Source organism: Mercenaria mercenaria, chromosome 7 (assembly GCF_021730395.1).
Source record: "Mercenaria mercenaria strain notata chromosome 7, MADL_Memer_1, whole genome shotgun sequence".
Taxonomy (NCBI): Eukaryota; Metazoa; Mollusca; class Bivalvia; order Venerida; family Veneridae; genus Mercenaria; species Mercenaria mercenaria.
In genome coordinates, this window is record NC_069367.1 from 16,865,211 (window position 1) to 16,878,332 (window position 13,122).

Below are 13,122 nucleotides of genomic sequence, written 5' to 3' on the forward strand. Positions count from 1 at the left end.
ATAGTATGCACACTGTGGACATGACAACATGCTACTTTGAGAAAATAGGATGGATGTTTAACAAAATAATAATCACTCTGACAAAATAGTACGTATGCATTGCAAGTCAACATGATAAAATAGTAATTAACAAGACATAACAAGATCTTGAGAAGATACTACTCTCACTAAAGAAGATACTTCGTGTCCATCTAACATAAGACAGCCTCGGCGTTCCATACGGCCGGCTTGGTCGTAACTTTGTCAATATTCGATGGATTTTTATGATATAAGACGAATGCGATCCTTTGTAGAAAGACAGGCACTCTGTGCCGGTAAGAAGCGAGAAGAATTTGGTAGATTTTACAAACAGTGCGTATTTCACTGAACACAAAATGTTGCGCTAAGGCACGGAGATTTTCAATCAAAGATGGTCTAAATGATTAGCAAATCGTCTTCGGGTTACAATTCGTTACTTTCTAAGTAGGCCTCCTGATTTCAGACTGATAAGCAAAATTTTTCCAGAAGAATATCAATACTTCTCGCCACGGCTTTGACAAAACAAAAGCGCTATGATTCGGAGCACTTTTGGAAAATGCTCTGGCCCAGAGAAATTTTTCAACACTCCGCCTTCTTTGCAGATTTTCTTCTTTTCTTACAATTCGAACTGACTAAGGGACATTGATAAGAAGAATAAAGAATGCAAAACAAACCCCATTGCGACCCTCTCATTGTGCGCAACAAATCCACGCATCGAATGCCCGGATGTCACGCTCACGGGTTTAGGACAGACACTTCTAAATTACAGCAATGAATTACTTGATCAATGACCGCTAAATTTTTTGTGTGCGAGAACGTAAACTGTTTCCGCATCAAATCAAAACATAAGGATGTTAAACAGAAAAATTAAAGCGAACATATGTCAATAAGGTAGAATGGTCTTGTCCTTGCGTCCAATCCTGTGGTTCCACACACTGACGACCAATATTTAAAACAGACATTGCAACCAAAATTTTACAGGATGATCATTGTATACAGATGTGCCCTAGAAGGAACTTTTGCTATGCTTTAACTTGTCATATGATGTAAATCTGTATATTTATGTTTATAGATGTAATGTTTTCTGTTTGTCTTTGGCCGAGGACCTGTCGTTTTAATTGTCGCGCGAGATCGAGCATAATCTCAATTTATAATTATATAATAGTGAGGTCATTAAAAAACTCAGTACACTATCCTAAAAATAGACCCATTATGATCGTTTCCATTAATAACATAGAGTCACGAGACATAGAATTCAAAATGACCGCCACACACCTACTGTGACGTCATCCCCGCACATGGGCAGTCGTGCCCCTAAATCAAGCTTAGCACCATTGTTATTGAGTTATTCATTAAATGTACAAAAGTTCGCTTCATTCCATGTTCCTTGACAAATTATATGCTCTTTTCAACGCATGTTCGCAAGACCAAAACTTGGTGTAACAGAGCGTTAAGGCTTCTAGACGAAGTTTGAATAAAAAATACATTCATATGCAGGCCCTGATCCAGAAATATTTGACAAAGAGGGCGACAGTCTAGAACGAAGACGTCACCGCCGAGAGCGGATAGGTACGGGAGGAAGATGCGGGGGGGGGGGGGGGGGGGGGTGCGCTTTCTGCCCATGTTAGAGGGTCTCCCTCCTGGAATCTTTTGAAAAATAGGTATGAAATAGTGACCTCAGGGGCATTTACTGGGTACTCCCCTAACATTAGGGGGTCAGGGGGCTCTTCCCCTGGAAATTATTGAAACACTGGTATGAAATGCATTTTTGGTCTAATTTTTGAGGTTATGGAGAGTTACACCCCTAGGGGGGTCAGGGGGCTCTGGACAGTTTTGAAATATAGGTATGAAATGGTGGCCTCTGGTGCGTTTCTGGGTCTAAATTTTGAGAAAATATTGATCCTTTGCCAAAATAGTTGAGTGCATCTTTGATAAGTATAGGTTACTTCTCATGCTACTGGGGGGGGGGGGGGGGGCGGGAGGCACGAGCCCCCTCGGGCCGGACCTGGTTCCGGGCCTGATATGCTACCGTAATTATACTAATTTCTCTGTATAAACCACCCAAATGTTCTTTTTGGCCGCGACAACTGCTTGTCGTCGCGGCCGCCGTCGTCGTCGTCGTTGTGTTGTTGATGGTATGTCAACAAGTGCTCAGTCAAGACAGAATAAAAGAACTTTTACCGATTTAACTTTGGCATGTTTAAAGTTCATTTATTATAAAGTGCACATAAAAAGTTTTCGATAGTTTCTAAAACTGTTATTTAATTGTATTTAGTATATTGATAAAACTGTCTGTTTTATCTCAGAAAAATCCTTTTCAGTATTTTATTAAGTTTACATGCGATTTATTTCAGCTCGATAATGAAAAACAGCTTTCCTCTTAATCCGCAAATATATTTGTGTCATGTTAGTAGATGTGGTCGTGACCCCTTGGGGTTAGAACACGACGTACACTTTATTTACCAGACAACCGCCCCATTGCCACCCCAATAAAATATTTTTCGTCTGCTGCTTAAGAAAGTGCTGGAAATGAACGACTTCTTTCGTTTGTTTAATGATAAAGAAACTTAAAATTGTGTAAAGATGATAGGGACTATGGGTGATGGAGTCATGCAGACGTTACAGCATGGCGTTAAGATGTGCACGTACAGGATAGTTAACAAGACAGTATGGTGCAAAATGATTCATTAGTTTACGATTTAAAGGAAAGGTGGCGGTTTCATTAGCTTTTGATCTCAGATTATATCTTTGTTTTATTTTTTAAAATGTAGTAAAACAACACTTCGTCTGTCACTAGGCTGGTACTGAACAAACCATAGTAAGATATGCGTCACAGCGGCTGGGTCTGTTAATCATGTTAAACGATAACGAATTCACTAAAACTATGTGCCGTCATGACCAGCCAGCAAAATTTATGCTTTGACATGTATGATAAAGAATATTTTGTATTGAACGGGTTTATTCAAATACATTTCAGTGGATATATTTCAGTGTATATATCTTTCTGAAATAACGATTCCTTCAATGTGAAAGTGACATCACTTCAATAGGATCGCCATACTTGATGAAAGGTTCGATAACTCGTAAGGTGTAATAACTTTAATTCAGCCAATTGTCTTTCCCTGGTGCAATTGAAAAATCCCTTATAAAAAGACGCTACTTGCTTAATATAGCGCATTTTCGGTAAACCTGGAACCAGGAGGACATTATTTCACTTTACATAAAGAAAGACACTTTCCACGCTTATATTCGTACGTTTTCGAGTACAAAAGTAGGATGTTCGTTCTGCGGACCGGTCAGCAATACAGTACATGACTACAGTTGACCTGTATTTCACTGCATGATATGCAACATTCAATCTACTTTTCGTTTTTTAAGCAAATGTATGGATGTTTTGTAGAATTTAGGTCTTTTACAGAGTGAAAATCAAAATAAAAATATCAATACTGAATATTATATGAATCAAAGACCAGTTACGTTTATTTACATATAGCCTCTTGAGTTACGGTACAAATAATTTCCCAGTATACAACGAGTTTTCATTTTATGACAGAAAAGTATGTTTTATATTCCGTTGAGTATGTTTTAATCAGGTCTATTTTGACAAATAATTTGTCAACAACAAAAAATCTGAAAGTTTCACAATATGACAGTCATGAAAATGTATATCATGATAAAACATAAACACGCTGTGTGGTCTAACAAAATGCAGACGATCGCTATTTAACTAAATACAAAACACTAACTATTTCTCGCTTCATTTTGTATTCATTTTCAAAAAATCTCGCCGTATCTGATGAACCCTAGGTAAAACACTGAAACGTAATCTATATTTATAATCATCTTAGGGAAAACTTGCTTTCATCTATATGATATTAGCAATTGAACCTCGACACTCTATAAAAGAAAGCTGAATAAGATACTATCACATCTTCCTGCATTTCGTTTAAATATTTCCTTGTACACAACAGTCATTAACATGTATGTATTCACATACATGTGTAAGTTCGTTTCTTAAAATTCGGGTGTTTAAAATATACTTGTACCTAAATGTATTATTTGCAAATACTCAAAATAAGACGAGATATTTTTATACGTGCGAATGCTAGCCGGTCTGTAATTGAGTATAACAAGGAATATCACAGATAAAGATCTTTGCATTGGCGCGTCATCCATAAGTTTAAAGAATAGAAATGCCATTACGCATTTTTTTGTTTGTTTGGGCAATCTTACCACACAGGATGATAGGTCACCAAGCTTTAACTAATGAGGTAAGGCACTTCTAGCAAATTCAAGGGCCATAACTCAGTAGGTTACTTGTTCGAGATCTTGGAGCCATATACGACACCACTTTGAACCTCTATTGTTTCTATAGTGTATTGAGAAGTTTTTAATTTCAGGTTGCATTTTATACCAGAAATTTAGTACATATGGGAGGTATGCGTTGTTGGGATTTGTCAAGAGCGGAACAAATTCCCTATGTCGTTACTGTAAGGCACTTAGTGTCATTATACAGGTGTCTCCTTAAAAATTACATTGTGAAAACAATCAAAATTATTTACTGTCGATATTATAACAAGATAGGCAGGTGTGTTATACAAAAACAGTAAAAGTGTCTTTGAAACCATTATTCTATTTACTATTCAAATTATGATTTCAGCCAGATTTATTTTGTAATTATCATATAGTTTTATACTTTCACAGCAAGCGCACTGTTTTCATATCAAGATCGTATATTGCAAAACAAAGTGTTTTTGAAATATTTTGACATCTCCCTATACATGTCAAGGGGACCAAGACACGAACAAGGACACCAAAGAATGAAAAAATACTAATTTGTCGTCTTTGCTTGTTGGAAAAATCAGTATTGATATCATATGAAAAGGTAGTAATAAGCAGACGTTATACTAGTTCCATTCGAACCCACGGTCAGAGAGTGTTACCACCTTTCTGCAAGGTAGCACAGCGGGTAAGCTGAATGGGCAACAAATATATAACTCGAAAGTGCACTTGTTCGACGTTAGGTAACAGTTGTATAGAGTTCCTTGTCAACACTATCGCACAAGAGTTATGTCAACGAACACTGCTGGTGGCAGCTTCCAATGCCTGTAGAATGCATGAAATCAGAAGTCACCTGATTACTATCTATTGTGTTTTCGATTAATGCTGGACTACAACTACAGCCAGTCCAAACATACCGTCTCCGGGTACCTAGCGCGGAACAGTGAATACTGGACTACAACTATAGCCAGTCCAAATTTACCGTCTGCATGTACCTCGCGCGGAACAGTGAATACTCGACTACAACTATAGCCAGTTCGAAGATACTGTCTGTAGGTACCTTGCGCAGAACAGTGAATATTGGACTATAACTATTGCCAGTCTAATGATACTGTTTGTAGGTACCTTGCGCTAAACAGTGAATACTGGACTTCAACTATAGCCGGTCCAATGATACTGTCTCCGGGTACCTTGCGCGGAACAGTCAATACTGGACTACAACTATAGCTGGTCCAATGATACTGTCTCCAGGTACCTTGCGCGGAACAGTCAATACTGGACTACAACTATAGCTGGTCCAATGATACTGTCTCCGGGTACCTTGCGCGGAACAGTGAATACTGGACTTCAACTATAGCCGGTCCAATGATACTGTCTCCGGGTACCTTGCGCGGAACAGTGAATACTGGACTTCAACTATAGCCGGTCCAATGATACTGTCTCCGGGTACCTTGCGCGGAACAGTGAATACTGGACTTCAACTATAGCCGGTCCAATGATACTGTCTCCGGGTACCTTGCGCGGAACAGTGAATACTGGACTACAACTATAGCCGGTCCAATGATACTGTCTCCGGGTACCTTGCGCGAAACAGTCAATACTGGACTACAACTATAGCCAGTCCAATGATACTGTCTCCGGGTACCTTGCGCGAAACAGTCAATACTGGACTTCAACTATAGCCAGTCCAATGATACTGTCTCCGGGTACCTTGTGCGAAACAGTCAATACTGGACTTCAACTATAGCCAGTCCAATGATACTGTCTCCGGGTACCTCGCGCGAAACAGTCAATACTGGACTTCAACTATAGCCGGTCCAATGATACTGTCTCCAGGTACCTCGCGCGAAACATTGAATACTGGATTACAACTATAGCCGGTCCAATGATACTGTCTCCAGGTACCTCGCGCGAAACAGTGAATACTGGACTACAACTATAGCCGGTCCAATGATACTGTCTCCAGGTACCTTGCGCGAAACAGTGAATACTGGACTACAACTATAGTCAGTCTAATGATACTGTCTCCGGTTTCCTCGCGCGAAACAGTGAATACTGGACTACAACTATAGCCGGTCTAATGATATTGTCTCCAGGTACCTCGCGCGGAACAGTGAATACTGGACTACAACTATAGCCGGTCTAATGATATTGTCTCCAGGTTCCTCGCGCGAAACAGTGAATACTGGACAAAACTATAGTCAGTCTAATGATACTGTCTCCGGGTTCCTCGCGCGAAACAAACAGTGAATACTGGACTACAACTATAGCCAATCCAATGATTCTGTCTCCATGTACCTTGCGATGAACAGTGAATACTGGACTACAACTAGACCCAGTCCGATGATACTGTCCCCAGAAAACCTCGCGCGGAACAATGAATACTGGCCTGGCGGACTACCGCGCGGAACAGTGAATTGGTTGAATGGCTGAGTGCAGTGTGGAACTTAAAACTGTAATGTGCTACCGTTGTGGTCAAAAGTGCTGTTATTTTCAAATGTATCAATTACCCTTCAAGACATTGCTGAAGTAAAGATTTGTTAATTTACTCAGGCGAATTTTCAATAAACTGCATTTGTTTAAAGGTATATTGGATCCAAATTTCATATTTAAAAAAATCAACAATTACTACATATGGTTTATGTAAACATAAAATTAACAAGTTTTACTGCATGACATCTAATTATGAACTGAAAACTTATTTTATATATTTAGTAAAGTTACATATATATATAATGAGGATTTTATATGGCATGTCAAACATTGCTAAATTATATTATGTATGTTATTATTATTGTATGTTTGTTATTGTTATTCAATGTCGTGTCATTCATATTCTAAAATTTGCTATTGTTATTGTATATGTCGTTATTCTTATTGTATTTGGTAAAAGTCATTATTGTTATTCTATATTTCGTTATTGTTATTGTATCCTTGATATTGTTAGTCTTACCATTTTTATTCTATATGTCGTTATTCTTATTGTATAACAATGAATAACGAAATATAGAATTACAATAATGGCTTTTACCATAAGAATGTCGAAAATACGATAAAAGTAACGACATATACAATAACGATAGCATTTAGAAAAACATGACATTGAATAACAATAACAAACAGACAATAATAATAACATACATATATAATTTAGCAACGTTTGCCGTGCCATAGTTTTATACATTTAAAGTAAATACCTAAAGATGAAATATTTTAGTGAAAGAAGGCCATTGGATCTTTAATAACTGATTAATGAGAGCTCTGCCGCTCTCTAAACAACATCAAGAGGTTGAACTTCTCTTTCTTCTTATATGAAACAACTCTTTGATAAGACAGTTGTCAATGATTTTAGACACATTAAATGGAAAACAAATATTGAAGTAAACCAGCCCGCGGTCGCTTCCATTGTTCCATTATATAATAACGACATAAGGAATTTCGGTATTCAGTTGCATTCTTTTTATACAGATGGTATAATATTACTGGGCGATATTTACTTTATACTTGGACTTATTTATTTTCCACCTTAAGGAGCTGACAAACAGGTTAATATAAATTTCAAGTAATTTGAAACACTCCAAACTCGACAAATCTCGACGGTTCGTGTACGGTGATCCCTTAATGCGTTTTACAAGTGTATTTATTTCCTGTTGCCAAGATTATTTCAACTGAAATCAGGAGGGGCCACAAAAAGCCATTCGAAAACTAGTTAAGTGATTGGTGAGCAACTAGCCGAATAAACAATCTTCCAAAAGTCAGCTGTGTAATTTCTCGGCTCCGAAGAACAGAGTAGATGGCTAGTGTCCTGAAGCAAGTGACCATTCAGAGACATACCCTTGATTAAATTAAACTGCCCACATCAACTTCCTTGTCAACCTCTTTCTAAATATCTGAAACGTTTTCGTTCTTCTTTCGGTTTCTTTTCCATTTTGTGTTTTTAATCAAAACTGTGTATACTCAAGTAATCCTTTTCTACTAAAAGACAACCTTTACGTAGTAACAAAGTTTAACTAAGCGTCAGTTTGTCTGAGACATGTGCTGCTGAATGATCAACAGTTTCTTTTCTTGTAATGACAGTTGTTCGTACACACGTATTTGTATCAATGTCATATCATTTTTGTTCTCTTGGCATGTTTTATATCTAGATTGTCAGGCAGTGGTTACCGCAAACCTTATGTTATATAAGAAATTGAATTTCCTTTGCGATCACGTTTCAAAGGACCACACCTTTTATGATTTCAATTCATGCGGCGGTAGATCTTCACAAATTTATTTAAAATTGTAATGAAGTTATTCAGGATAGATTATTAAAGCCCAGCATACGTTGCCGTACTGCAGGTACCACCGGCCATCAACAAGTATTCTGATCTTCACACTACTCTCTGCAAACTCAGTGTTGATTAGTCGGGTCAGTGATCGGCTTTCCTCTCTTCTCTTCTACTTAGTACGCCCGGAAATTAGTCCGAGCTGCCCAACAGCTCTTTCTGTCTTTCCACATTTATTTTCCGTGACTTCAAATATTTTCCACAAATACTGTGCTTGCAGACTTTTGTTTTCATTCTAGTCAGCAAAGAACCAAATGTATCAACCCCGCTCTGCACTATAACACTTTGTACATTACATATTTGCACTAAAAGGCTTTGCAAATTCATAACCAGACGCTTGTTTTTCTTTACTAGAGTCATTGTGGAGTCTATAGACAAAGTCGGGAAAATCTAATTTCCTCCAAATGTCTACCGGTTTCTCCTGATGATCAAATTTGACAAGTTACAACATCTAGTCGCAGCATACGCAGTGAACATCTGGATCATTCAGGGTTTGCATGTTTGACTCTGACGCTCCGAGATGCCAGCAAGACCTGTTTTGGACTTGAACCAAGGCTATTTGCAACCTGACAGTATGTTTGTCTGTCAGCGCTCATGGCTTGTTAACAATGACAGTAGATCATAGACACACAGGTGTTTGCTTCAAAGCCAAAATTTCAACATCAGTCTGATCTAATAGTGATCGTTCTGTACATATACACGTTCTAAGTATTTAAAATGAAAGAACAGTCTAACCTGTTTATAGCGGTCATCGAAGGGACTGACTGAAAGTGACCACTATAGACAGGTGACCAATATATCCAAGTTTTCAATGTAGGACATCGACATTGGTTTAAAACTTAATTATGTTTATTATGTACATAAGGTGTATTATCTATGATAATGTACATGTTCTTGTATTATGTCACGTATACAAGCTTTGTTAAAAAGCTGATACATTGTCATCATTTTACAACACAAAAACAAAATTCACGCACAACGTTTATTTTCAAAAATTGTAATGGCTTCCTCACACTTACTTAAGGAATGGGTACTATCTCATATATGACGATAATTACACCCAGTTTTTATTTTGACATCCTTTCATAACGGCTATAATATTATGTTGATACATGGCTTTAGAAATGTTTTTTGTATGTATGTTAGGATAGGAAATTTGTGCTCGAATTAAGTTGAGCCGAAGCTACTTAGTGGTGAATGACTGATTAATTGTAGGCCGAAACGACTTTGAGACGAAGTCACTTAGCGCTGAATAAACCTTACTAAAAAGACTCCAATTATTTGATGTCGAAATGATTACAACAGAGAAAAATGGTTCCAACATATCCTGCGTAATTAAATAAAATAAAAGAATAATTTCGCATCGTACTACTTACCTGTTAATCGCGTGACCCCTATGTCACAACAGTGCCTATTTGAAATGAGCCAGTGGGTGGGACCAGGGACAAGAGACATGTCGCTTTCAAATATTAGTTTGGTTTGCATGTTTGGTTATCTATAGCTTGAACGACTCCTCAGATAAGACTGTTAGTAATTTTAGTGGGAAGACAGCGCAATTTTAAATTCCATTTTTGTCTGGTCATGTTTCCTGGCTTTTTACACACGCACCATTTGTCTTGCTTCTCTTTAAGTTAAAATGATTTTTCTTATGTAATGAACGTTGTTTGCCTAAACAACATTTATAACGTGCTCCATAACAGGAACGTACTTCTGAGCCTTTAGCCCGTTAGGTATTCGGGCGCCGGAGATTAAAAGTACCACCATCTACGAAAATAGCAGTATCCGCCACAAAGTGTTGATTATGTCGTAAAATCGCTATTTTCAAGGCGGGAAACTCATCAAACGAAAATTGCCTCAAACATAAATGCAACTTTTATATTCCATGGTCATTAGCAGTTATTGCCCATGAAATTATGCAAATTACTGTAACCAAGGTTACAAAAACTGCAAGCATTCCAACAATGCACTGTGATGGTTAGATAGGATGATGAAAATAATACCTGGCTGTTACATGTACATTTTTCGTTGCATTCGCTTAGGCTATACGTAAATTTCAGACATAACTTCTTTTCTGTTTAGACAGCCTGTTGAAATTACCATGGAGAAAAAATCGAAACATCAATGTCACATGATAAAACATGTTGTGATCTAGTCTCTCACTCTGTCCAAGAGCTACCAGAACAAAACTCACCATTGAATAAGAACTTTAAAAATGGAAGAAAAGTAACCACTGGTTGTATGTGCAGATATTGTAAAGTCCATGTAAATTATTGGTGCTCTGTTTAAAAGTCGAAAAATTTGAACAATTTGAAAACGTGTACAGTTTAAATGTTATAGCCATAGAAGGAATTAAGCAACACCATTATCATTCATCAAAGTGGGTGGTGCTTTCTTTGACGCGCCTTTACGACACTCAAACAACAGACGTAGACCAGTTTCTGGCACTAAGGGCAGACTTAAATCAACAATGGCGGGCATTAATGGCGGTTTTATTTCGGAGTGCTCATGTTTTCGAATCGCTGCCAGCCTGTGATCATAAGCAAACAATAAAAGTCAGGAGAATACTTCTAGATAGTGCCATTCAAACATTCATTACTTTATGAACGCCTTAGCTTGTCGCAGGCAATTGAAAACAACAGCCATGCCAAGAGCAGGCGCTAACACATGCGTAGTTGAACGATTGATAGGAAAGGTGACGTTCGCTTTAACATAGAAGACTGAAGTAGGTCGAATCGAATGGATGCCTAATATCGTGCAAATAAACTGACATTTTTTATTCTTAATGCTCACAACTAGTGTTATAAATTGTTTCTGGGCTGAACATTTAACATTACTATAGGACTCTCTAGAATCAGCGGTCCGAAGTTTGTGCTAATTGACAGGTCTATATCCAGGCTAATAAGTCAACATGTTTAAACATTTCTTTTTTCTGATGTCATGCACTAAACACTTACTGGATGACTTGCTGGCCAACAGTCAAATTTTAAGCTATTGTCCCTCGTTGTTTCGGACCTCGGGCAACAGTTTTAGCTACTGACCGGCAAGCCATTCAGTAAGTGCATACTTTTGTTCTGTTAACATAGTTCCCGTTTAACCCGTGACGTTTCAGTGAACGCTTCTTATGTGTACATATATACAAAATGTAATTTTAGTTATAAAGTATCTTGCATAATCATTATACTGCGGCAAAAAATTGCGATGGCGTCCAGTAATCGCGTCATGTCCGACTCTCTGAGAATATGCATTAGATGACCATTTACAATGAGATTCGTGGAATGAGCTCTTAAATAATGTTATTGTGTAAAGGTACGTTTACTGGCTAATATTTACCCACACCTACTTCAATTTAAACTACAATGTCAAATCGCGATCTAATCGACCCATACAAATATATGCTCTGAAACTCGGCAAGCAGATTCTCCAAAAAAAGTGTGCTTTTGATTTTGAATTTTACCTGCATTTTTTTTTCTTAATAGGTAAACTTCATTTTTTCGCTTTCATTTAAAGTCAGCATCTGTTTGATTTTATATAATCATCTCCTAACGAAGTTTTCAATTTTTCATACATCCGGTGTATACATTGCACTAAACCGCGCATCGCTGTCGAATTATCTCATTTCCTAGATGCCTGACTATTTCAGCCGACTTGCTTGTTTACACATGGAATTATTGTTTGCTCTTGCCATTATGTTTTACGGGATAATTTTATCATCACTGACAGCGAACAGACTTCAATTACAAAACAGTTAGTGAAAACTTGAATTAAAACTGCATATCATGTTTACCTAAAACGATCATGTTCATTTTTTGAAGACATAAAGACATGTAATGCAGTACAGACGAAACAACAAAACTATATGTAACTCAAGAATTCTAAAATGCATTCATTAAAAACGGATATAGTACTTTGAGAAAAAAAATCTTTGACATCACTTTTTTGCTGCTAAATAAAAATAGCATTTACATTAAAAACAAACTAAAATGTGTTTCATCGCAAACGATATTTGTCTGCCCTTTAAGCTTTAAGATATTCTTCAAAAGCTTCAATTAATCAAGACTTACCTTTCTTCATATTATTCCCTTTTCTCACTGTAATATAAATTCTAAATTAGCAGTATCGACTGAATTATATCAACAAGTGTACATTAATTCGTAATATCCAAATATTCCATAGATCTTCTTTTTTTTTTTGGTCACTGCTTTAGTCAACATCTAGCTTGTAATGCTGCTATGTAATACAGCAATATCTGTCCTCACACATGTTTCATCTCATTGTCTCATTTTAAACTGTTTAAAACATTTGTGTCATTTTAATTATGTAACGTCAAAAGTCCATCCCTGTCATTGTAGAATAAAAATGCGAATTAAAATTTCATTGAACCTACTTTCAGGCATATTAAATCATGTTTAACCATGCTTGTTTTAGATTTTAATCTCTGTAAGTGTTTAATCTTTGAGCGATTTAACTTTAGTCCACGGACAGGTGTTATGGATTAAAA

The 13,122-nt window shown here is 37.1% G+C and overlaps 1 protein-coding gene across 1 annotated transcript in view; it reads right to left on the reverse strand.

Moving 5' to 3' along the window:
* Window positions 1-13,011, reverse strand: part of LOC123554831 (protein Wnt-11b-2-like) — a 69,215-nt gene extending 56,204 nt beyond the window's left edge. The window contains exon 1 of the mRNA XM_045345192.2: window positions 12,686-13,011. The gene's annotated coding sequence lies outside the window, so the exon portion shown is untranslated. The remainder of the gene's footprint in view (window positions 1-12,685) is intronic.
* Window positions 13,012-13,122: the final 111 nt, after the last annotated feature.